The sequence below is a fragment of the Hypanus sabinus genome, chromosome 4 (genome assembly GCF_030144855.1).
Source record: "Hypanus sabinus isolate sHypSab1 chromosome 4, sHypSab1.hap1, whole genome shotgun sequence".
Lineage (NCBI taxonomy): Eukaryota > Metazoa > Chordata > Chondrichthyes > Myliobatiformes > Dasyatidae > Hypanus > Hypanus sabinus.
The window spans coordinates 184,181,220-184,206,436 of NC_082709.1; the positions used below are offsets into that span (position 1 = coordinate 184,181,220).

The following is a 25,217-nucleotide window of genomic DNA, read 5'->3' on the forward strand; positions in this document are numbered from 1 at the left end:
TAATTCTTGTTTTTCCCTTTGTAGTGTTTATTTTTGCTTTAGGTACTTTAGAATATCTTGGGGGTTTTCCTTGATTTTGCTTTCAAATTTGATAATGCACAATCATTTCCTGTTATTTTACTTTCACCCCTCAGTTTCTTTGCTTTAAACTTCCTGCACTCACAGTTTCTGTACAAGCTTCCATTTTTGCCTTACTCTATCTTAGACTATCAAACTTGAGCAGAATTAGGCCATTCGAGTCTGTGCTGTATTTCCATCATGTCTGATTTATTATTCCTCTCAACCCTATTCTCCTACCTTCTCCAGGTAACCATTGACACCCTTACAAATCAAGAACCTATCAACCTTCACTTACCCAGTGACTTGGCCACCATAGCCATCTGAGACAACGAATTCCACAGATTCACCACCACCTGGCAAAATAAATTCTTTCTAATCTGTGTTCTAAAGAGCTGTTGTATTTTGAGTCTCGGCACTCTGGATACTCTTTCACTACAGGAAATACCCTTTCCATGTCCATTCTATCTAGACCTTTTAATATTCAATAGGTTTCAATTAGATCCCCCTGCTTCTTTCTTTTAAATCCAGCAAGTACAGTCCCAGAGCTATCAAACGCTCCTCATATGTTAACCTTTTTATTCCTGGGATCTTCTAGATCACAAACCTTGTAGGTCCTTCATGGATGTCTAGATGGGGGAGGACACTTTTATTGGGAACGCTTTGGTCTGGGCCCTGTGTTCTTTAATGTTCTAGTGCTTATTTACCTCACTATAAAATTTCCATTTTAGAAATGTTATGGCTACTCCTTTTATATTCAGTGCTAAATCTAATAGTTTGTCCCACTCCCATAGTATCCTCACCATGACCACGAGATTAAAAAACAGTTACTTTCCCCAAGCAGTAAGGCTGATCAATACCTCCACCCACTAATCCACCCCTCAGCACCTCCAAATACCACTACTTTATCATTACTCGTGTATAGACACATAGCACGATGCGTCACTTCATAGAAATACAATCAATCTCAGTATATAACATATCCTATGCATTTACATTTCATGTTATTTTATTAATATTGTGTTCTTTATTTCATTGTATTTTGTGTGTACTGCAACATATCCAGAGTAACAATTTCATTCTCCTTTATATTTGTGTGCTGGAAATGACATTAGCCAATCTTGAATCTTAAATCTTGAATCTTGAACTGAGTTATGATTGCTGTTGCCAGTTTGCGCTTGCACTTCTACCATTTCCATCTACCAAATTTCATCCAGAAAATGAAAAAAATTCTGCCCCATCTATTGTTAGTTGTTATGTGTTAATTTAAAATGATTTCTTGAATGCATTTTAAACACACAGCATCCTCTAAACCCTTACACTGATTGTATCTCTGTTGATGTACGATAGTTGTAATCTCCTTTTACCTCTACCCTCTTATGTTTGCAACACTGCTGAATAATTCAAAGTCAAAGTAAATTTATTATCAAAGCACATATATGTCTCTATATACAACCCTGAGATTCATTTTCTTGCGGGCATTCAGACTAAATACAAGAAACACGACAGAATCAATGAAAGACTGCACCCAACAGGACAGTCAAACAAGCAATATGCAAAAGGCAGACTGTGAAAATGCACAAAAAAAGAAAAACAGAAATAATAATAATAATAAAAAATAAGCAATAAATATTGAGAAGATGAGATGAAGAGTCCTTGAAAATTAGTCCACTAGTTGTGGGAACATTTTAGTGATGGGGCAAGTGAAGTTGAGTCACCTATAGTTCAAGAGCTTGATGGATCAGGGGTAATAACAGTTCCTGAACCTGGGGTGTGGGGTTTAAGGCCTCCTGTACTTCATTCCTGATGGCAGCAATGAGAAGAGGGCATGGCTTGGGTGGTGGTGGTGTGGTCCTTAAAGATGGATACTACCTTCCTGTCACAGAGCTACATGTAGATGTCCCCAAAGGTGGGGAGGATTTTTCCCATGATGACTGGGCCGTATCTACTACGTTTTTAAAGATTTTCCATAAGTTTACTGTTCCAAAAAAACAGATATGGCTTTACTTGGCGATCTTTCCAAAAATAAATCTCTCTTTATCGTTCCTTAACCAGCATTGCCATATCAATTCTTCTCAGTTCCCTTTCCCCCATTAGTATATCAGGAAGATTTCAATCTTATTGACCTTAAATGAAAGATATCAATAAGATAGAAAGAGTACAGACCAAATTTACAAGGACTTGAGCACCTGAGTTATAGGAAAAGGTGAAGTAGGTTAGGGCTTTATTCCCTAGAGTATAGGAGAATGAGGGGAGACTTGATAGAGGTATACAAAACTATGAGGGGTAGAGATAGGGTTAATGCAAGCAGGCGTTTTCCACTGGCGTTGGGTGAGACTTGAACTGGAGGTCATGAGTTAAGGGTGAAAGGTGAAATATTTAAGGGCAACATGAGGGGGAACCTTTTCCTTCGGAAGGCAGTGTGAGTGTCTAATAAGCAGACTGCAGAAGTGATGGATAGAGGATTCAATTGCAGCATTTAAGAACATTTTGAATAAGTACATTGATGGGAAAGGTACAGAAGGCTATATGGTCCAAGTGTGGATCAATGGGACTAGGCAGAATAACAGTTTAGCATAGATTAGATGGGCCAAAGGGCCTGCTTTACTGTTCATTGACTATTGGGAAACCCTACAATCACCAATATGGAGTTTCCAGTCCTATTCTTTTTTATGCAATGTTTCAGTGATACCTGTAACATCATATTATTCATTACCCCTACCTATATTTCCAAGGCATTACCATACAAATTGTAAATCTCTACTGTATGTTCAACCTCTTTTCCTTTGGTGTCAATGGGCAACTCTTCACATTCCTGCAGCATAATTTTCTACTCTCCTTTCTGAAAATGTTTGGGGTTTTCATTCACCCAGCCATATTGTTTTCTGATGTTTGAAAAAAAAGCTAATCAACAATATCTCAGTAAATCAATAAAACAATATTGGTCCCAACCTATGCAAACGTTCAGCCTTTTCTTAACTTACTAAGGTATAGGAGTCTATGGGCCACATGGAGAATTTTTACATAAAGATTGATGAATGCATGGAATGCACTGCCAGGGTTGGTGGTAGAGGCGGATACATTAGGAACATTTAAGAAACTCTTAGATAGGCACATGGATGATAGAAAAATGGAGGATGATGAGGGAGCGAAGGGTTAGATTGGTTAAAAAGAATCCTGGAAAAACTGGACAGCAAATGTGCATACATCACACAGCTCAGTATTCAATACCATCATCCCCTCAAGACTCATCAATAAACTCCAAGCCCTTAGCCTCAATACTTCCTCGTATAATTGGATCCTGGATTTTCTCACTTTCAAGGACTCTTCATCTCATGTTCTCAATATTTATTGGTTATCTATTTATTATTATTATTTCTTTCTGTCTGTATTTGCACAGTTTTTTGTCATTTGCACACTGGTTGAACACCTTAGTTGGCCTGTCTTCATTTATTCCGTTCTGGTCATTATTATATACATTTATTGAGTATGCCCACAAGAAAAAGAATCTCAGCTTTGTATATGGTAAATGTATATGTACTTTGATAATGACTTTGAAAAGGTCAGCACAACATCATAGGTCAAAGGGCCTGTGTTGTTCTCTGTATTACAAAATCAATAAGGGTTGCTGTACCATTTTGGACAAGGGTGCTGAGGTGGAAGGGGTGCAGGCTAGAATGTGGAGAAAACTGATATATTAGCACTTGAAATCTAAGTTATAGACCATGTGGACCATGTGTTGGTGAGAAACTGACAACATGCAACTGCACCTCTTGCAAACATGCATGCACCAACATAGGTGACATACGTGTGCACACACAGGCACTGTAAAGTCACATGTACAGTGTATATAGAGAGAAACTCTATAAACACAAGTAGATAAAGTTTAAAGTAGATTTACTATTAAAGCATATATATGTTACACTTTACTATGTTGGGATTCATTTTCTTGCAGGCATTCACAGGGAAAAAGAAATATAATAGAATTTTGCAAAAAAAAATCTGCACGCACTCTAAGCAGACAAAAACCAACATACAGCAATGTGCAAAAGACAAACTGTGCAAATACAAACAATACTGAGTTATGAAGAGTCTGTAAAAGTGCACTCAGGGTATGGTGAGTGAAGTGACCCGCACCAGTTCAGGAGCCTGATGGTTGTAAGATGATACCTGTTCCTGAACCTGGTGCTGTGAGACCCAAGGCCCCTGAGCCTCCTTGCCAATGTTAGTAGTGAGAAGAGAGAATGGCCTGGATGGTGGGGGGTTTTGATGGTGGATGCTGCTTTGAGAATCGGAATCAGGTTTATTATCACTGACATATATCATGAAATTTACTGTTTTGTGGCAGCAGTACAGTGCAAGACATAAAGAAATAAGAAATATAAAAATAAATATGTAGTGCAAACCTAGAGCAAAATAGTGAAGTGGTCTTCAATGTCCATTCAGAAACCTGATGGTGGAGGGGATGACGCTGTCCTTAAATGTTGAGATGTTGAGAGTGTGTCTTCAGGCTCCTGTACCTCCTCCTTCATGGTAGCAATGCGAAGTGGGCATATCCTCAGTGATGGGGGTCCTTAATAATGGATGCTAAATGTTCATCGCATGCCTTTTGAGGGTGCCCTCGATCCTGAGGAGACTAGTGCCCTTGTTGGAAAGGGCTGAGTTTACAACCAATGCTGTGCAGTGGCTGCTCCATACCAGTCTGAAAATTGTAAGGATTGTTACACATTGAGGCAAGGGTGACACTGTGCTGTGAATGTTCCGGCTGTGTTTCATTTTGTACTGCAGTTGTGTTTTTTTTCCCAAGATGGCATCTGGCTACAGTCTCTGTTGAGGTTGCAGCTCAGAACCAGATTTAGGTTTTTTTTAAGTTCATGGCTCATACAGATGGTTTTGAGGATATAGAGGGGAGTTGAGGGTCAAGTTAGAGGTCTGAGGACAGGCTGGAGTGTAAGCGTCTGCTCTTCATTCAGAGGCCAGCAGAAAGGGAGGAAAATACTGAGGTAATGTTCATGGGTTCATTCAGAAATCATATGGTGGAGGGGAAGAAGCTGTTTCTAAAATGTTGTGTCGGTGTCTACCCCCTCCCTGATGGTAGTATGCTGGAATCAAGCACATACAGTTTCATTTGTGCCAAAAAGCACACTCGCATTCAGACACACCCATATGTGCGCAAACATGGACACAGATACGCAAAAAAACACGCAAACATCAGTGCCCCAACAGCAGCAGAAAGGGATGATCCCCGCTGCATCAGGGTGCATGACATTCCCTGCACATCCTGCCTTCGATCAATTTTCCACAATCATGCGACTCTTGTCAGTGGGTCAGCAGCAGAAAGACAATCGGAGTTTAACCAGTTAAAACCAGTTAAAGCTGCCAGCCTAGTAGCACAGAGATTGGGCCGCGTGCCAGGCACATGTTGCTATGGTACCATCCTCCCAAAGGTGATGCATTTTGCCGAATTCTGTGTTGCCGTCTGCAGGCCAGACAGCACTGTGAGGCAGGGATTCCTTTGTGTTTTGTGTTTGCTCGATAAAGAACAACCCTCCCGCTTTGCAGTAAGGATGTGGTTTCTGCACAGATTGATGTCCCAGGGAGAGATCAATGAAAGCTTGAGTGAAAGGAGAGGAGCTGAGAGAGAGTTTGAGGCAGAGCGGAGATAAGCTGGGGTTGCGACAGAGACAATCAACCGGGCAATTGGACAGAGGGGCACGACTGGAGAGGGAGAGAGAGGGAACAGGACAGGAAGGATTGAGATAGGCAAGGCTGAGAGGTTAACGTCACAGCGATGCAGAGGAGCAGACAAAGGGAGATGCCAGGGAAGGCTGAAGAAAGCTGCAAAGAATATCTTAGGAAAATAAAAGATGCAGAGTCAGGAGGGAGAGAACGGAGAAGCGGAGTGGAGAGAGAGAAGATAGTGAGAGGAACAGACAGATTGTGAAAAAGGAGAGGGAGTGAGGGAGAAATGCAGAGTCAGAGAGTACGAGGGCAGGGAAATTGAGGTTGAGAGCAGAAAGTGAGGGAAGGGGAATTGAACGTGCCCGATCGAGAGCTGGAGGAAAGGGTAGGAGAGTGGATGAGGAGATGTACGAGGGAAGGAAAAACAGAGAAATGGCACAAGGCTCAGGGATTAGCGTATTTCAACTCAGCACGCAAAATGGCGGAGCGTTCCGTGTTCCTGTCCCTGCTCGCAGAGAGCTTCAGCTTTGGACTCGGAAGCACAACTTTGCCATTGTGCTGTTGGCTGCATTTCTTCGCTTATTTTTTGGCAGGGTACCAGGGGGCTGAACTCTCCATGCTTGAGAAATCCTGCTGTTTATCTCCTGATTTTCGCCCCAAAAAAGACTAGAAAAAAATAGCTGAATAGGCAGGGACAGTGAGCTTGGGGCGGTAGAGGGGAGAAAAGGAAGCAGGATTTTAAAAACTATTTATATTGGCGTTCGCGTGTGTGTGTGTGTTTGTCTGTGTTTGTGTGCAGGTCTGTATGTGTATATCTGTGTGAGTGTATGTGTGTGAATGCCTGTGTGTGTGAGAGAGGGGGGGGGGAGAAAGAGTGTGAGGGGGAAGTTTCTGTTTTATTTTAAATTTTGGCTTTCCCCAAGGAGGGGAAGGGAAGGGAAAGTTTCGAAAATCTTTGTGACAGGATGCAACAAAGCCTTGGCAGTGGGCAGGCCGACCGAGTCTCCAAAAGCAGGAGTCTGTCATGAAGCTTCAAGGAAGGGGGTGGTCTGTTCCCTGCATCCTCCTCTGACTTCAGTCCTCCGACCCCCCACATCTTTCTTCGTTGGCACGTCGCCGCTTGAAGAAATGCTGAAACCCTTCGCCGATGGAAAAAATGTACATTTACAACCATAAAACTGGAGCCAAGCGTATTGGAACGGCTGCACTCTCTGAATGACCGGTGTAAGCTTAGCCACTGAGAGCCTCCTTCCTGGGATCTGTGTCAGGACCGAATGTTAAAGATTCCAACATCTCCTCTGACCTGGGATTTGCGCCGGAACACCAAGCGGAGATTTCAGATTTTATTTTGAATTTTTTTTTTGCTAATTCAGTGGGTGGTGGTCGGGGTGGGGGGGGGGGTGGTAGTGATAACCTTGGTTGTAAATTGCCTCCCCATTCTGGCCCGGCTCATCACGGGGTTGGAAAAGTCGTTGCTGTACTGTGACATCATACTATCGCCGTGGATCTTTAGGGGGACGCCAGACAACCCCTCCGTCTCTTCAGCCGCGCTAGCCCCATTCTCCCCATTCCTCCCATACCTCCCTTTCTCCCCATCTTTTTTCTGCACAAATTCCCTTCTTCCCCCTCCATTCCCCATCCTCTTCTCCCATACCTCCCCTCCCTCTCTGCCCATCCTCCTCTCTCCTCCACCCTTTGCCACCATCCATCTCTCAACCCAATCCCTTCCATATCTATCTTCCCCCAAACATCTCCTTCAGATGAGACTCCAGCCATCGGTGATGCAGACCGTTTGAGATGTTTACTTTGCCACTTGCTGAGGTAAATTTACCTTTTGCTGAAGCAGGTACTGATTTTCTCTTTCCTTTTCATTATACCTTTCAATATTTTCTGGTCATCTATCTGCTGATAATGAAGGTTGCTTTTTAATTTTTAATTGTTGGTAGAGTTGTTTGCTTCAGTATTTGTAGAGGGAGGGGATGTTGTAACCTTGCAGTAAATGCGTCAATAAGTGTGTCGAATCTAACGTGTCGGAGACTGTGTTTGCACCCACACACTGGCATTGCACTTCTGGGGTTAAGTAGCCTCAATTTGCTCTCATGTGCCTCTGCTCACATGTGCTTCTCGTTTCAACCCAAACTTGGCAGCAGAGTGGGGGGGTGGGGGTGGTTGTGTGGGCAGGTGTACGCAATTTGGAGAACTTTCTGGAACAGCCGCTGAGAAAGTAACGTGAAATTTCAGAAAGGGGTGAATGGCAGGCAGGCAGATGTTAGAACTGGGCACTGGGGTGGAAGAAGCAATTTACACGTTGCAGATTTACGTATTTATAAGGGAGAGCGGATGGGGAGGGGCCATTGTTATACGGTTTGCTTTAACCTGCCTTTTTCAGCATTTCCTTTTGTGTTGGCGCCAGGTAGGCTAGCCACTGTGTGTGGTGCCCACATGAACAGCAGATGCCCTGTATGTAGTCAAGTGGGGCCTGTCTCCAACTCTATGTGGCATGGTTGGACTTGGCATTTTTGGTCTGCATGTGTTACGGAAAAGGGGCTGTTATGGATGAAGCATTAAAGCAGACGTGCATAGGAGATTGGAGCAGTGGTCAGTCATTTGACCATTTCAAGCCTACTCAATGGCTGACCTCATGACTTATCCACATTCCTAGCTGCAAAGTCCTGATTCACTTGGCGCCACGGATGGTAGCGTAGAGGTTAGCATGATGCTGTTACAGCCCAGAGCATCAGAGCTTGGATTTCAATTCCAATGCCACCTGTAAGGTGAATCCTTCCCGTGAACACAAGGGTTTCCTCCCAAATTCCCAAGACGTATCAGGTAGTAGGTTGATTGCTCACTGTAAGTTGTCCTGTTATTAGGCTTGGGTTAATTAAGTGGGGTGCTGGTCTGGAAGGGTTTGTCCTGTGCTACGTCTCTAAATAAAATAAAATCTAGCATCAGAAACGGGCAAGAGCCATGGAGAGATGGAGATACACAGTACATTAACAAGCTCTTCAGTCCACCATATTCATTCTGATCTCAAGCTGCCATCCATACCTGGTGGCCTGAAATGGTGACTGTTTATTCCTCATCATGGATGCTGCCTGACCTGCATTTTCTCTTGCATTCCGTATGTGTAACTGTTCTGGAATTCTTCCACAGATATGAGTAAGTGTTCCCAACACCAATGTTATTGGGTTAATTAAGTGGGGTGCTGGTCTGGAAGGGTTTGTCCTGTGCTATGTCTCTAAATAAAATAAAATCTAGCATCAGAAACAGGGGCAAGAGTAACCAATCCCATTTCCGACCATTTGATCAGTGGTTATCTACAGCTTGGCAATTCAAGCACTTGCCTTGGATACTTTTTAAATGCTTCAGGAGTACCTCCATCACCTTGAGCTTTGATGAAAATCATGGCCAATCACAACTCCACCATAACGCCTATCCCCCTTGATTCCCCGGTGCTGACCGCTGTATTGAACTGTTAGGACCAGCTTTGATTGACACGAGACTTTTGGGCAGAGGAATTGAGGCAGCACGGTAATGTAATGGTTAGCACAACGCTTTACAATGCCAATGATTGGGGTTCAATTCCCAGCACTGTCCGTAAGGAATTTGTACATATTCCCCATGCCCATGTAGGTTTCCTTCGGGTACTCCAGATTCCAAAGAGCACAAGTTGGTACAGGTTAGATTTAGGAAGTTGTGAGCATGTTCTGTTGGCGCTGGAAGCACGGCAAGACTTGTGGGCTGCCCACAGCTCGTCTTCGGACTGTGTTGATCATTAACACAAATTATATGTTTCACTCTATGTTTCAATGTACTAGTCACAAATAAAGCTAATATTTTCATCTTTATCCAACTCTTGGCATAAAGAATCGATTATAAATGGCATCCTGCTCATCCTGAGATTGTATGCCCTCATTCTAGACGCTCTGTTTAGAGGATATAAGCTGCCATCTTTATCCTGTCTGCCCCTGTCTCTTAGGGCTCAGCAGACCATTTCCTGTTCATCTAAACTTCAGACAGTCTTATTTAATCTCTCTCTGTAAGACTATCCCTACCCCGCTCCAAAAATTAGACCAGTTAATCCCTTCCCCACCTTCGCCCCAAGTCTATAGCAACTCTGCACAGTGGGTTGAGTGAGCTAGAGCTTTTCACTTTGGAGAGAAGGATGATGAGAAGTGACTTAACAGAGATGTACATGATGATAACAGGCATAGATTGAGTGGACAGCCAGCAACTTTTTCCCAAGGCAGAAATAGCTAATACGAGGGTTATAAATTTAAGGTGACGAGGTGAAAGTGTGGGGGGGGGAGTGGCGAAAGAAAATCATAAACATGACACTGGAAATCCCAAGCAGCACGCACAAAATGCTGGAGGAATTCAACAGGTCAGGCAGTATCTACAGAACTGAATAAATAGTTGACTTTTTGGGACAATACCGTTCTTCAGGACTCCTCCACCTTTTTATTCTGACAACTCCCCCCTTCCTTCTCAGTCTTGAAGAAGGGTCTCGGCCCAAAATATTGACCATCTATTTATCTATTCATTTCCATAGATGCTGCCTGACCAACTTAATTCCTCCAGTGTTTCGAGTGTATTATATGGGGGGGATGTTGGATGTAATTCCCTTACACAGAGAGAGTTGGGTGCATGCAATGTGCTGCCTAGAGTGGTGGTAGAGGCAGATACATTAGAGACATTTCAGAGTCTCTTTGATAGGCACATGCATTACAGAGAAATGGAGGACTGTGTAGGAGCGAAGGTTTAGTCAGATCTTAGAGTATGTTATAAGGTCAGCACAACACTGTCGGCCGAAGGGTCTGTGTTGTTCAGTGATCTAAAGTTGTTGGATACAGAAACCAAGACTGCAGGGTTAAGGCTGTTCACTTGGAGGGGACGGCCAGGGGGCTGGGAAGTAGGATTAGAGCGGATGACTGTCCTGCAGCCGTACCTACACAATGGGCCCTTCTGTGCTGTTGAGGTTTTTTTTCCCTGATCAGTCAGCCGCTGCTGGCTGCTTGGAGGATTTCAGGGGTGAAAATGGAATCAGGTTCAAGCGTCACTGCCTTTGCGATCAAACAGCCAGTCCCCCGCTTACAGCTCACTGCCTGAACTTGCATGTGATTCATGATCGCTTGGACGGAGCACAAAAGGGCAGCTGGTGGCAGTGAGTCACACTTGAGCAAGAGGCTGTGCTTTCGGGAAAGGAGGCTGGTCTCCTGTGGCATTGCACATGCTTTCTCAGGGAGCCTCTTCCCTTGCCTGCCTATCTCCGCACTGATTGTCTCTCTCCCTTCCCCTCCACCGGCCCTGTTTTATTCTAATGAGATTACCACTGGGCTTATTTATGAGGAGAGGCCATTGGGGCTGTACCTGCATGCAGCCTTTGGAACAGAGGAAGCTGGGCAGAGTGTGAGACTAATGAGGAGTCCAGACAGTTTAAGCAGGAAAGGATTACACCATTCAACAACGAGGTCAAAAACTAACGACATAAGTTCAAGCTAATTGGAAGAAGATGAGGGAGGAGAAAGGTAACTCTTTCACTGATAGAGCTCCAGGGGTCCGGAACATGTGCCGGGGGAGACAGAAACCCTCTCCGCTTTAAAAGCTACTGGGACGAACACTTGAATTACTGACACAGTGGGCTGACTTGTCTCCTCTGTCTTTTTCCCTCGTAGAACACAGAAAGATAAAAATTAGCTCTATTTATCATGTGTACAGTGAAGTCGTCATCTGCAACAACAACCAACACAGTCTGAGGATTGTGCTGGGGGCAGCCGGCAAGAGTCGTCATGCTTCCGGTGACAACGTGGCATGCCCACAACTTATTAACCTGTGTGTTTTTGGAAAGTGAGAGGGAAGTGGAGCACCTGGAGGAAAACCATATGGTCATGGGGAAAACATAGAACTTGGAATAGTACAGTACAGTATAGGCCCTTTGACCCGCAATGTTATGCTGATTTTTTATCCTTTTGTAAGATCATTCACGTGCTTCCCTCTAGCATAACCCTCCATCTTTCTATACTCCATGTGCCTCTCTAAGAGTCTCTTAAATGTCCCTGATGTATCTGCCTCAACCACCACCCCAAGCAGCTTGTTCCACGCATCAACCACTCTGTGTAAAAAAATCTGCCTCAGATATTTCCCTTATTCTTTCCTCCAATCACCTTAAAATTATGTCCCCTTGTATTAGTCATTTCCATTTTGGGAAAAAGTCTCTGGCTGTTCACTCCATCAATGACTCATCGTCTTGTCCACATCTATCAAGTTACCTTTCATCCTCCTTCATTCCAAAGAGAAAAGCCTTGCTCACTGAATATTTCCTCATAAGACACACTCTCTGATAAGACAGCACCCTGATAAATCTCTTCTGTAACTTTTCTGTGTCTTCCCTACAGTGAGATGACTGGAACTGAACACAATGCTCCATATGGTCTAACCAGGGTGTTTCAGTGGAGCAACATTACTTTCCAGCTGTTGAATTCAGTCCCTCAACTAATGAGGGGCAACACAACATATGCCTTCTTAACCGTCCTATCAACTTGCACGGCAACTTAGGGCAATCGGTGGGTGTGGACCCCGAGGTCCCTCTATTCCAACGGAGGATGAGAGGTGACCTGATAGAGGTGTATAAGATGGTAAGAGGCATTGATCATGTGGATAGTCAGAGGCTTTTCCTCAGGGATGAAATGGCTAGCATGAGAGGGCTCCGTTTTAAGGTGTTTGGAAGTAGGCACAGAGATGTCAGGGGTAAGTTTTTTTACTCAGAGAGTGGTGAGTGCCTGGAATGGGCTGCCGGTGATGGTGGTGGAGGCAGCTACGATGGGGTCTTATAAGAGTCTCCTGGACAGGAATATGGAGCTCAGAAAAATAGAGGGCTATGGGTAACCCTAGGTAATTTCTAGGGTAAGGACATATTTGGCACAGCTTTGTGGGCAACGGGCCTGTATTGTGCTGTAGACTTTCTATGTTTCTATGTTTCCTCCACACTGCTAAGAATCCTGCCAATAATCCAGATGACATGACCGATCCATCAGAGATGGTATTACTTTATCGTAGAGAGGAGTCATGTTGGCCTCTTGCAGTACGCTAGTCTTAGTGTGTCTGCCCTTCCAGCTGATCATCAGAATCTTTTGTAAGGATCTTTGGTGGCATTGTTCCAGGGTTTTCAGGTGTCTGCTGTAGGTGGTCCATGATTCAGCTCCATACAGTAACATAGGAAGGATCTTTTATAAGGAACTTTGGTGTTATTGTTCCAGGGCTTTCAGGTGTCTGCTGTGGGTGGTCCATGATTCAGCTCCATGCAGTAATGTAGGAAGGATATTTGGTGGTATTGTTCCAGGGCTTTTGAAGAAACCTCCAGACCCACCCCCTTTGACCAGGTTCCATTGCCAGGTTGTGTACACTTGTGCTTTGTCATGCTACAGCTCGGTGGCCCCGCTCCTGATTCTGCATGGGACAGATCCCATTTAGGAAGAACTACAGCCAAATGCAGATGGTGCCTTTGTTTCCAGCTTCCTGACGGCGGGTGCTTGCTCTGGTTAGGGCAGTGAACAGTAGAGAGAGGAGCACAAAGCAGTCACATTAGACTGGTTCAATGCAATCCAGGTGTTACAATGGACTGCGACAGCGACAGTCTGTGATGAAGCAGGGAAAGCTGATGCTCTCCAGATTTATGATGAGGTACAGATGGGGCCTTTAATTGAGGGATTCAAAGACAGCAGGAAAACTATATATATATAATATATATATAAAGAAAATACACTCTGGCCACTTTATTAGGACACCCCCTGTACCTGATAAAGTGCCCAATGAGTATACCTTCATGGTCTTCTGCAGCTGTAGACTATCCATTTCATGGATCGACATGTACATTCACAGACGCTCTTCAGCACACCACTGTTGTTACATGTGGCTTTTTAAATTATTGTCGACTTGCCTGTCAGATCGAACCAGTCTGGCCATTTTGACCTCTCTCCCTAACAAGGTACTTCACCCACAAAACTGCCGCTCACTGGATGCTTTTTGTTCTCCACACCGTTCTCTGAGACTCTAGAGACTTGTGTGTGTGAAAATCCCAGGAGATCAGCAGTTTCTGAGATACTCAAACCACCCCGTCTGCCACTGACAATCATTCCACAGTCAGGTCACCTCAATCACATTTCTTCCCCGTTCTGATGTTTAGTCTGAACAACAACTGAACTTTTTGACCACGTCTACATGTTTTTATGCATTGAGCCGCTGCCACATGATTGGCTGATTAGATATTTGCATTAATGAGCAGGTGCACAGGTGTACCTAACAAAATGGCCAATGTGTGTATAGCCAAACATGAGCCACAGGCAGGAAACTAAATGATTATTAAAGAATGCAAAATATAGAACCTACAGCACAATACAGGACCTTCGGCCCACAATGTTGTGCTGACCTTTTAACCTACTCCAAATCAACCTAACTCTTCTTACCACATAGCCCTCCAGTTTTCTTTTATTCATGTGCCTATCTAAGAGTTTCTTCAACATAATTAATACATCTACCTCTACCACCACTCTCTGTGTAAAGAACCTCTCTTTGGCATCCCCGTAAACTTTCCACCGATCACCTTAAACTTACTGTGTCTCTTGTATTTCCACCCTGGGAAAAAGATACTGGCTCTCCATTCAATCCATGCTTCTTATCATCTTGTGCATTTCCACCAAGTCATCTCTTACCTTCCTTCACTCCAAAGAGAAAAGCCTTAGCTGGCTCAACCTATCATCATGCTCTCTAATCCAGCCAATAGTCTGGAAAATTCTCCTCTGCACCCTCTCTAAAGCTTCCACATCTTTACTATAATGCGGCGACCAGAACTGAACACAATTTGGAATTTGCACTTTATTCCACATGTGATACTTGCAGGGGAATAAGTCTGATTATGGAGACTGCAGGGTTTTATAAAGTACAATCAATAATCTGGGTTAGAGATGAGTGCCTAATTAAGGATTTCTAGTGTCATAGAAAACTACAGCACAGAAACAGATGGTTTAGCCCAGTCCATGCTGAACACCTTGTCCCATCAACCTGCACCCAGACCATAAGCCCTGCATACCCCTCCCATCCATGTACCTATCCAAACTTCCCTTGAGAATTAAAATCAAAATCTCATTCACCACTTGTGCTGGCAGCTTGTTCCACACTCTCACCACCCTCTGAGTGCATGTTCTCCTTCAACATTTCACCTTTCACCCTTAACCCATGACCTCTAGTTCTCATCTCACCCTACCTCAGTGGAAAAGTCCTGCTTGCATTAACCCCATCAATTACCCTGATATTTTGTATGCCTCTATCAAATCTCCCTCAATCTTCTACCTTCTACGGAATAAAGTTCTAACTAATTCAACCTTCCCTTATAAATCAGGTCCTTCAATCCCAGCAACATCTTCGTAAATTTTCTCTATACTCTTTCAATCTTATTTACATCCTTCCTGTAGGTAGGTGACCAAAACTGCACACAATACTCCAAATGAGGCCTCACTAAATTAGGCCTTCTAGGGTTGACCTGCAAATTAATGCACATTAGAATAGACTGGAATCTTCTCAAGGGGAGCTAGGGTTTTATAATGAAGAGCATACACCTGGGTGTGAGTTATGCATTGAAGTCTAATCAAGTGTTTGGTGGGCGGTCAGAGCTGAAGATCTGTAGAAGATATAGATAAGTCAAGAGAATCACTGAAAACATTTCAATTGGAATGTAATGTGAAAATTTTTGAAGTGATTCACTTTGGTGGAAAAGTAAAAATAAGGTGATTTGTTTTTACATAGTGGCAGATTGAAAAGTGGGACGTTCTGAGAGTTGTGTTCTACATGTAAATTCTATATTCTATATTCTTGTGGGTGTTCCTTATTACATGAGTTCTGGGAAATTAATATCCAGGAACAGCAGGCATAGTCATAGAGCTGAACAGCATGGAACCAGGCTCTTTGGTCCATTTTATCCATTCTGACCAAGTTGCCTGACTGAAATAGTCCTATTTGCCTGTACATTGGCCTATATCCCTCTAACTTCAGAAAAATAGGAAATAATTGTATTGAAGCATACAAAATTCTTAAAAGTTGACTGGGAAAATACAGGGAGAATCAGAATCAAAATCAGATTTATTATCACTAGCATATGTCATGAAATCTGTTAATTTATGACAGCAGTACAATGCATTACCTAAAAACATTATAAAATGTATATATCAATGAGAAAAGGGCATGCTCCAGGTGATAGAGGCCCATAATGCCATAATGATGGGTACCACCTTTTTGAGGCATTGCCTTGTGAAGATGTACTCAATGGTGGGGAGGCTAGTGCCCATGATGGAACATCATCTATGATGGAGGTTGATTTCCCTGATTGGGGTTTACATGCCCAGGGGTCACAGAAATAATGGCTGACCAATCAGGATGGAGATGAGAAGATAGCTCCTTTCCCAGAGGGTGGTGAACACTTGGAATTCTCCACCCAAAAAGTTTGTGAGTATAGTTGAGGCAACAATCAATAGATTTTTAGATGCTAAAGAAATCAAGAGATAAGAAGTTAATGCAGGAAATTGGCACTGAGGTAAATCATCTTAATGAATTATTTTTTTCTCATGTTTTGCTGGAGATTAAGCAATGGGCTAGAATCCAACTGAGGGATATAGTTGGTTTATATATAGGACAATGAATAAAAATAAATACTGCAGATGCTAGAAATCTGAGATAATCTTTCCACTCTCACTGCCTGAGTATTTTCAGCACTTTATGGGGACTGAGTTACACCCTGGGATCTGAGGCATAATTTATGACTTGTTAATATGTGGGTAGAATGAGAATTTGAGGAGAGCAAAGCCATTACGTGTAGACTTCCTTATTGCCAACCCCTCTTTGACTGACTCTTGGGGTCTGAAGTGAAGTGATCATGTGATCCCAACCAAAAAAGTGTAAAGTATTCTCCTCTCTCATCTTTTACAGGTAATGCTGCCTTGAGGAAAGTTTCACAACTGCAAGCATTTGGAGAATGCAGCTAAGGTACTGGGTATTATTTTGATTACTTTTTCCCCCACATGCGATGAATTGAAGTTGGTTTATTATTGTCTCATGTACAAGGTACAGTGAAAAGATTGTCTTGTATACTGTTCATGCAGATCAATTCATTATGCTGTGCACTGAGGTAGAACAAGTTAAGACAATAACAGTGTGTAGAATAAAGTATGACATCTACAGAGAAAGAGCATTGCAGGTACACAGTAAGATGCAAGATTAAAATGAAGGTGGTTGTGAGGTCACACACACAAACAGAAGATCAGGCAACATCTATGGAAGAGAATGAACAGTCAACATTTTCAAAAATCAACTGTTTATTCCTCTCCATGGATGCTGAGTTCCTCCGGCATTTAGTGTGTGTTGCTCTGGGTCTCCAGCGTCTGCAGGATCGCTTTTGTTTAATGCTTATTGGTTTAATTTTTGCCAGGTGTGAATGAGCAAAGAGGATACTTTAGGTTCTACCTCGGTCAATAACTGGTAATTTATCTTTTGGCACACACATGAAGATTCACTTGAAGCTGAACATTTGGTTTACCTTTGGACCCAAAGGTTGTGGATTCAATTCCCATTCCAAAGTGCAATATCATTCTGTTCATGAACTAAGATGTCATCTTTCTGATGATGCCTCTCTTTGTTGGATATAAATAAGGTTTTACAGAGAAAACTTACAAAGACATTACCAGGACCTGAGGACCTGAGTTACAAGAAGTGGTGAATAGGTTAGGACTTTATTCCTTGATGTGCAGGAGAATGAGGGGAAATTTGATAGAGATATACAAAATTATGAGGGGCATAGAAAGGGTAAATGCAAGCAGAACATGGCACATAATGATGATGAAATGCAAGGTTTTTCCACTCAGGTTGGAAGAGACTAGAACTAGAGGTCATAGGTTAAGAGTAAAAGGTGAACTGTTTAAGGGGAACCTGAGGGGAAGCTTCTTTACTCAGCTGGTGGTGAGAGTGTGGAAAAAGCAGCCATTGGAAGCAGTGGATGTGGGTTTGATTTCAACATTTAAGAGAAGTTCGGATAATTACATGGATGGGAAGGGTATGGAGGGCTATGGCTCAGGTGTAAGTCAATGGGACTAGGAAGTACAACGGTTTGGCCTAGAGTAGGATGAGTGGAATGTCCTGTTTCTGTGTTGTGGTGCTCTATGACTCTGATTGTCTTGTGGCCAATAACTATCCATCAGTAAATATCATTATAACAGAGTTCCTGGTGATTGTCATGTTAGACTTTGAAGAAGAATCCAGTGTGAGAATTAAGTGGGCAATTGTTTTTCAAAGAATACAACATAACATTGATGTTCTACTAGAGATTGCCAGTCGGCATCGAACTCATCGTACTGCCTTAGGGAGTCCACCAGTGAATTTTTCCTTGGGTTTTACTCCCAAAGCCTTCCTTGTGAGTGGGTATAGCCACAAGGCAGTGGAGGTTTGAGATCAGTATTTTCCTTCTTCGAGATGAACTGCAAACCATAGCTGACCAAAGTGATTAAGGTAACCCACAACCCACCTTTTCCCCTTCTTTGGTCTGCAGAATCTGTTCCGCTGGACTTAGTAGCTAAGCCACATGTGAAGCCGGGTGCTGGACTTAGTTGTCAGAGGCTATTTGAGATGTGTGCTGTTGGGAGCATTTCGTAGGAGCTTATTCCCACTATACGTCCATCCCCCGATATGACAATTTTAAACAACCTATTACATAGCAACGTACTACAATCCCCACAGTGCAGCTTGAAGAAGCAATGGAAACAGATTGAAGATTAGCCTTCAAAGGGTGATTGGAATTGTCCTCATAGAGTAAAATCAGCAAACAAATCTGACTGCGAGATTGAGCTTCAATAATATTATGTTTTGATGGAGAATTCTAATGTCTTGCACAGTCAGTCATAGACTGCTATGTCTGTCACTGCCTGGAAGGTTCTCCATGTTGCCTCCTGCCAATCAAGTAAAGAAAAGCAGCTCCAAACAATGTTAAAGGAGTTCATAGCTATGAAGCCTCAAATAAGATTGGACCAGACAGACTTAAAAGTCTCCTTGTCCAATGCTGCCAATTCTGCTTCTTGAGGTCATCACCCCAGCTGGGGCATTGACTGCTAACAGCAGTTAGTCACAGTCCTCTGTCCTGGGCCAGTCTTTTCATCTTTCACGGTGTCATCATCATTATTAGACCATAAGACAAAGGAACAGAATTAGGCCATTTGGCCCAAAGGGTCTGCTCCGCCTTTAATTATGGCTGATCCTTTTTTTTTTCTCCTCCTCAGCTCCAGTCCCCCACCTTTCTCCCCATAACCTTTGATTCCATGTCTAATCAAGAACCTATCAAGCTCAGTCTTAAATATACCCAATGACCCAGCCTCCACAGCTGCCTGTGGCAATAAATTCCAAAAATTCACCACCCTCTGACAAAAGAAGTTCCTCCACATCTCTGTTTTAAATGGACACCCCTCTATCCTGAGGCTGTGCCCTCTTGTCCTAGACTCCACCTGTATGGGAAAATTCTTTCCACATCTACTCTGTCTAGACCTTTCAACATCCAAAAGGTTTCAATGAGATTCCTCCCTCATCCTTCTAAGTTCCAGCCAATATAGACCCAGAGTTATCAAACGTTCCTCGTATGATAACCCTTTCATTCCCAGAATCATCCTTGTGAACCTCCTGTGAACTCTCTCCAATGCCAGCACATCTTTTATTGGAGAGAAGCCCAAAACTGTTCACAATACTCAAGGTGAGACCTCACCAGTGCCTTATAGAGCCTCAGCATCACATCCCTGCTCTTATATTCTAGAACTCTTGAAATGAATGATAACATTGCATTTGCCTTCCTCACCACTGACTCATCCTGTAAGTTAATCTTTAGGGTGTTCTGCACAATGACTCCCAAGTTCCTTTGCATTTCAGTTTTTTTTGGATTTTCTCTGCATTTGGAAAATAGTCTAGACAATTATTTCTTCTACTAAAGTGCATGGCCATGCATTTTTCAACATTGTATTTCATTTGCCACTTTCTTGCCCATTCTCCGAATCTGTCTAAGTCCTCCTGCAGCCTGTTTCCTCAACACTACCTACTCCACCACCAATCTTCGTATCATCTGCAAACTTGGCAACAAAGCCACCTATTTCATCATCTAAATCATTGATATACAGTCTAAGAAGAAGTGGTCCCAACACTGACCCCCGCAGAACACCACTGGTCAATGGCAGCCAACGACAAGGATCTTTTTATTCCCACTCGCTGCCTCCTACAAATCAGCCAATGCTCTAACCGTACCAGTAAATTTCCTGTAATACCATGGGCTCTTAACTTGGTAAGCAGCATCATGTGTGGCACCTTGTCAAAGGTCTTCTGAAAGTCCAAATATACAATATCCACTGCATCCCCTTTATCTATTCTATGTCTAATCTCCTCAAAGAATTTCAGCAGGTTCATCAGGCAAGATATCCCCTTAAGGAAACCATACTGACTTTGTCCTATGTTGTCCTGTGTCAGCAAGTACACCATAACCTCATCCTTAACAATTGACTCCAATATCTTCCCAACCTCTAAGGCCAGGCTAACCGGTCTGTAATTTCCTTCCTGCTGTCTTCCACCTTTGTTAAAGAATGGAGTGACATTTGCAACTTTCCAGTCCTCTGACACCATGCCAGAGAGTCCAATGATTTTTGGAAGGTCATTACTAATGTCTCCACAATGTCTACTGCTACCTCTTTCAGAACCCTAGTGGGCAGATCATCTGGTCCAGGTGACATTTTTACCATTAGGTCTTTCAGTTTTTTGAGCACCTTCTCCCTTGTAACTGCACTCATTTCTCTTCCCTTGCACCCTTCAACATCTGGCACACTGCTAGTGTCTTCCACAGTGAAGACTGATGCAAGATACTCATTCAGTACATCTGCCATCTCCTTGTCCCCCATTATTATTTCTCCGGCCTCACTTTCTAGCAGTCCTATATCCACTCTCATTTTGCTTTTATTTTTATATACTTGAAAAAGCTTTTTCTATCCACCTTGATACTGTTTGCTAGCTTGCTTTCATACTTAATTTTTTCCCTCGTAACAATTCTTTTAGTTGCTTTCTGTAGGCCTTTAAAAGCTTCCCAATCCTTTATCTTCCCAGTAATTTTTGTTTCATTGTATGCCCTCTCTTTTGTTTTTACATTAGCTTTGACTTCCCTTGTCAGCCACGGTTGTACTATTTTGCCATTTGAGCATTTCTTTGGTTTTTGGAATACATCTATCCTGCACCTTCTTCAGTTTCCCCAGAAACTTACACCATTTCTGCTCTGCTGTCATCTCTGCCAGCAGCTCCTTCCAATTTACATTGACCGGCTCCTCTCTCATACCTCTTTAATTTCCTTTCCTTTACTCCACTAAAATACTGCTACGTCAGACTTCACTTTCTCCCTATTAAATTTCACGTTCAAGTCAATTGTACTGTGATCCCCTAAACTCCGTAATCACCTCTGGTTCATTATATAACACCCAACCCAGTATAGCTGATCCCTTAATAGGACAACAATGAACTGCTCTAAAGAGCCATCTCGTAGGCATTCAACAAACTCACAGTCTTGAGCTCCATTTCCAACCTGATTTGCCCAATTGACCTGTATGTTACCATAACTTTGCTCTTTTGACACACATTTTCAATTTCCCATTGTAATCTGTGGTCCACATCTCAGCTACTGTTGGGCCTATATATAACTGCCATCAAGGTCCATTAACCCTTGCAGTTTCTTAACTGAATCCACAAGGATTCAACACTTTCCGATCCTCTGTCACATAGTTCTACTGATTTGATGCCATTTTTACCAGCAGAGCCATGCCACCTCCTCTGCCGACCTTCCTATCCCAACAATTCAACGTGTAAATTGGACATTCAGCTCCCAACTATAACCATCTTTCAGTCACGAGTCAGTGATGGCTACAACATCATACCTGGCAATCTGTAATATTGCAACAAGATCATCCACCTTATTTTTTATACTCTGTGCATTAAGATATATCACTTTCAGCGCTGTATTTGCTACCTTTTTTGATTCTGCATCCCTAATGCAGATACTCACCCTGCTGGCTGCAATTTTGTTGTATCATCTGCCTGCCCTTCTGACAGTCTGACTGCATGCTATCTTTGCTTCTTTATCATCCATCCTATCCTGAGTTCCATCACTGTGGTTCCCTGCCCCCACCCCATTTTGTATGACGTTAAAGTCGTCCCATTATGTCATATGATGTAGGTGATCATGACCATGGCTGTTCCTGGCAAGTTTTTTTTACAGAAGTGGTTTGCCATTGCCTTCTTCTGGCAGTGCCTTTACAAGACAGGTGACCCCAGCCATTATCAATACTCTTCAGAGATAGTCTGCCTGGCATCAGTGGTCACATAACCAGAACTTGTGATGTGCATCAGCTGCTCATACTACCATCCAACACCTGCTCAAATGGCTTCATGTGACCCTGATTGCGTTAAGCAGATGCTACACCTTGCCCAAGTGTGTCCTCCAGGCTAGTAGGGGAAAAGAGTACCTTATACCTCCTTTGGTAGAGATGAGTTTCCACACTGCCACCCAGCTGTAGCCCTTTGAAAATCCTTCCTCTAACAGGGATGAGGTCTTTGGGGTTCTGTTGGTGTTTCTGCAGCACTGGGTTTTATGGGATGGGTTTGTTAGCCCCGTGCCTCACCCTCCTTCTTTCACCGCTGGGCTTGGTACCATCTGTGGGGGAGTGAACACAGCCATTGCTTCTTGCTCTTTTTCACTGCCATCTCAGATAATGTGGACTGTGTCTGCAAATGGCAAGACCTGGGCATTCTTCAGGCTTGGGCTAGTAACTGGTCAATAACATTCAAGTGTCAGGTAATGGCAGCCACTCATTCCATCGGCATACGTGTTAGGGTTAGTAAATTGGGGGATGCTATGTTGGTGCTGGAAGCTGAGCAACACTTGCTGGCATCCCCAACACATCCTCAGACTGCGTTGTCCATCAATGTAAATGACACATTTCACTCTCTGTTTCAATGTTTTGATGCACATGTGAGAAATAACTCTAATCTTTACCTTTAATCTCCTCAAGCAACAAACACTCTTTTTGATATTCAGTGGTGTAGCTATCTCTGGGTCGCTGACTATTAAACTATTCTTGTGGGATGGTGAGTAGCGTCTCTTTTGACCAGAAATTCAAACAGAACTGCCACATCAATTCTGCAGCTGCAAATAAAGGCAAGGGCTTGCAGACTTGAATCAAGTGAGTTAAAGGTTCAATGATTCACAGTGCATTTATTATCAAAGTATGTATGCAGTATACAACCTGAGATTTGAATTCCCTGACAAATCACCCGATATCCCAAAATGTATCCGTTGTCTACTTGTCAGAGACCAAGAGAGTGATAGAAGACTTAAGAATTTAATGAGATTATAATCCAGATGTGGGTTGATAGGACAAGGAAGAAAACAGTTTGAATGCACCAGATGGGTCAAAGGGCCTGTTTCTATACTGCTGTGCTCCACCTCTACATGACTCCATGACTAAGTCAAATAATCTTAAAATTACAGCCAAGCTACTTCAAAGTTATACAAGGAACGGGCAAGGAACTCTCACCAAAAAGTGGTTGATGCTGAAAATTTCAAACTAACATTATTATATTGTTGTAAGAAAAAAAGATAAAGAATTTAAATCAAAACAGATAAAAAAATTAAATTTCAAGTAAAAGCATTTATTTCTTGAGATATAATGGAGTATAGGCCCTTTCGGCCCTTCAAGCCGCACTGTCCAGCAGTCCCGATTTAATCTGAGCCTAATCACGGGACAATTTACAACGACCAATTATGTCTTTGACTGTGGGAGGAAACTGGAGCACCCGGAGAAATCCCATGCAGTCATAGGAAGAACATACGAACTCTTGGCAGACAAGAGCAGTAATTGAACCCAGTTCATCTGTACTGCAAAGCATTGTGTTAACCACTACACTATCGTGCCACTTAGGGAGGAAGAACAAGTCTGGTGGGACTCTTTCTCTGCTGTCAATGGAAGGATATCAGAAATATGTCCAGTGTCAGTCAGGGAGGAGGTTTTATTTAACAATAGGAATAAACTGAAGTGATGAATGCTCTTGGAGAATGTATCTGCTGTGAATGGATCTTCATTGAAATGACCTATGGTTTGAGGTTATCAAGAACCAGAGCCTCTTTCAACTGGCTGTTGGGTGATTAAATAAAGATATGTGTAATTTTCCTCCCTTTCTCTCTCTCTCGTTCTCTCCGTCATGCTGCTTGGTCTCAATGGCTGAATGTTACCGTTATATCCTCCAGATCCTGCCCAGCACCATAAACCCGTAGATCCGATCTTGTGGTGAAGTCTAGTGCACAAGCTCGCCTCTATGGGTCTGTGTGACTGTGGCCTTGAAACCTCGGGTGAAGGATCAGCCTATGCTGGCTGCAACGGGCATGGCGAAGCAACTACCTATTCTGCGTAACTTGCCATTGGGTTTGTCTTCTGATCACTAGCCTGTCTTTCACCCTGCACCAGTCCCACCTCCATACCAGCATCATTCCCTTCTCTCACCTTTCTGCTTCCTGATACTTCCAGGTGTGAATCAGGGATCCTCCCTCCTCTCCAAATGTCAGAAACACACACAAAGTGCTAGAGGAGCTCAGCAAGTCGGGCAGCATCTATGGAGGGGATTAAACCATTACCGGTAGGAATATCATGATGAGTGGTATGTGACATTTGGAGCACAGAACCAGACTGTTTGGCCCAACATTTCCATCCTTGTGGTTTAAAGCCCCATACCTGCACACACCAGTCCGTCTAATCTGTAAGATTGACTGCGTTGTGGTGCATCTCCTCTCCATCCACAAAAAAACAGGATTTTCCAGTGGCCGACCATCTAAATTCCAGTCTCCATTTACATTCTGCCATGTTGGTCCACGGATCGTCTTCTGCCACAATGATGCCACTCTCAGGCTGGAGGGGCAGCCCTTATATTCCGTATAGTGAGCCTCCAACCTGATAGCAGGAACATCGATTGCAACTTCTGGTAATTTTTCCCTCCTCCCACTTCCATTTTCTTTTATTTCCCACTCTGGCCTCTTATCTCTTGTCCTCATGTGCCAATTACCTCGCCCTGGTGCCCTGCCTCTTTCCCTTTCTCTCATGGTCCACTCTCTTCTCCTGTTAGACTCCTTCTTCACCAGCCCTTTACCGTTTTCACCTGCCACCTCCCAGCTGCTTATTCCCCCCCTCCGCACCATCACACCAACCTGGTCTCACCTATCACCTTCTAGCTTGTCCTCCTTTTCCTTCCCCCCGCCTTTTTTTCTGGCTTCTTCCCCTTTCCTTTCCAGTCTTGATGAAGGGTCTCAGCCTGAAATGTCAACTATTTATTCTCCTCCATCAATGCTGCCTGACCTGCTGAGTTCCTCCAGCATTTTGTGCATG

At 43.3% G+C, this 25,217-nt stretch overlaps 1 protein-coding gene across 50 annotated transcripts in view; it reads left to right on the top strand.

Annotated features, from left to right (window-relative positions):
• The window catches only part of LOC132393562 (uncharacterized), a 266,331-nt gene that overhangs the window by 201,559 nt on the left and 39,555 nt on the right, over positions 1-25,217 (top strand). For 48 of the 50 annotated variants that reach the window (XR_009511964.1, XR_009511965.1, XR_009511980.1 and 45 more), the window contains one exon: positions 16,714-16,770. The exons of the other annotated variants lie outside the window; for them this stretch is intronic. The gene's annotated coding sequence lies outside the window, so the exon portion shown is untranslated. The remainder of the gene's footprint in view (positions 1-16,713; positions 16,771-25,217) is intronic. 50 annotated transcript variants of the gene reach the window in all.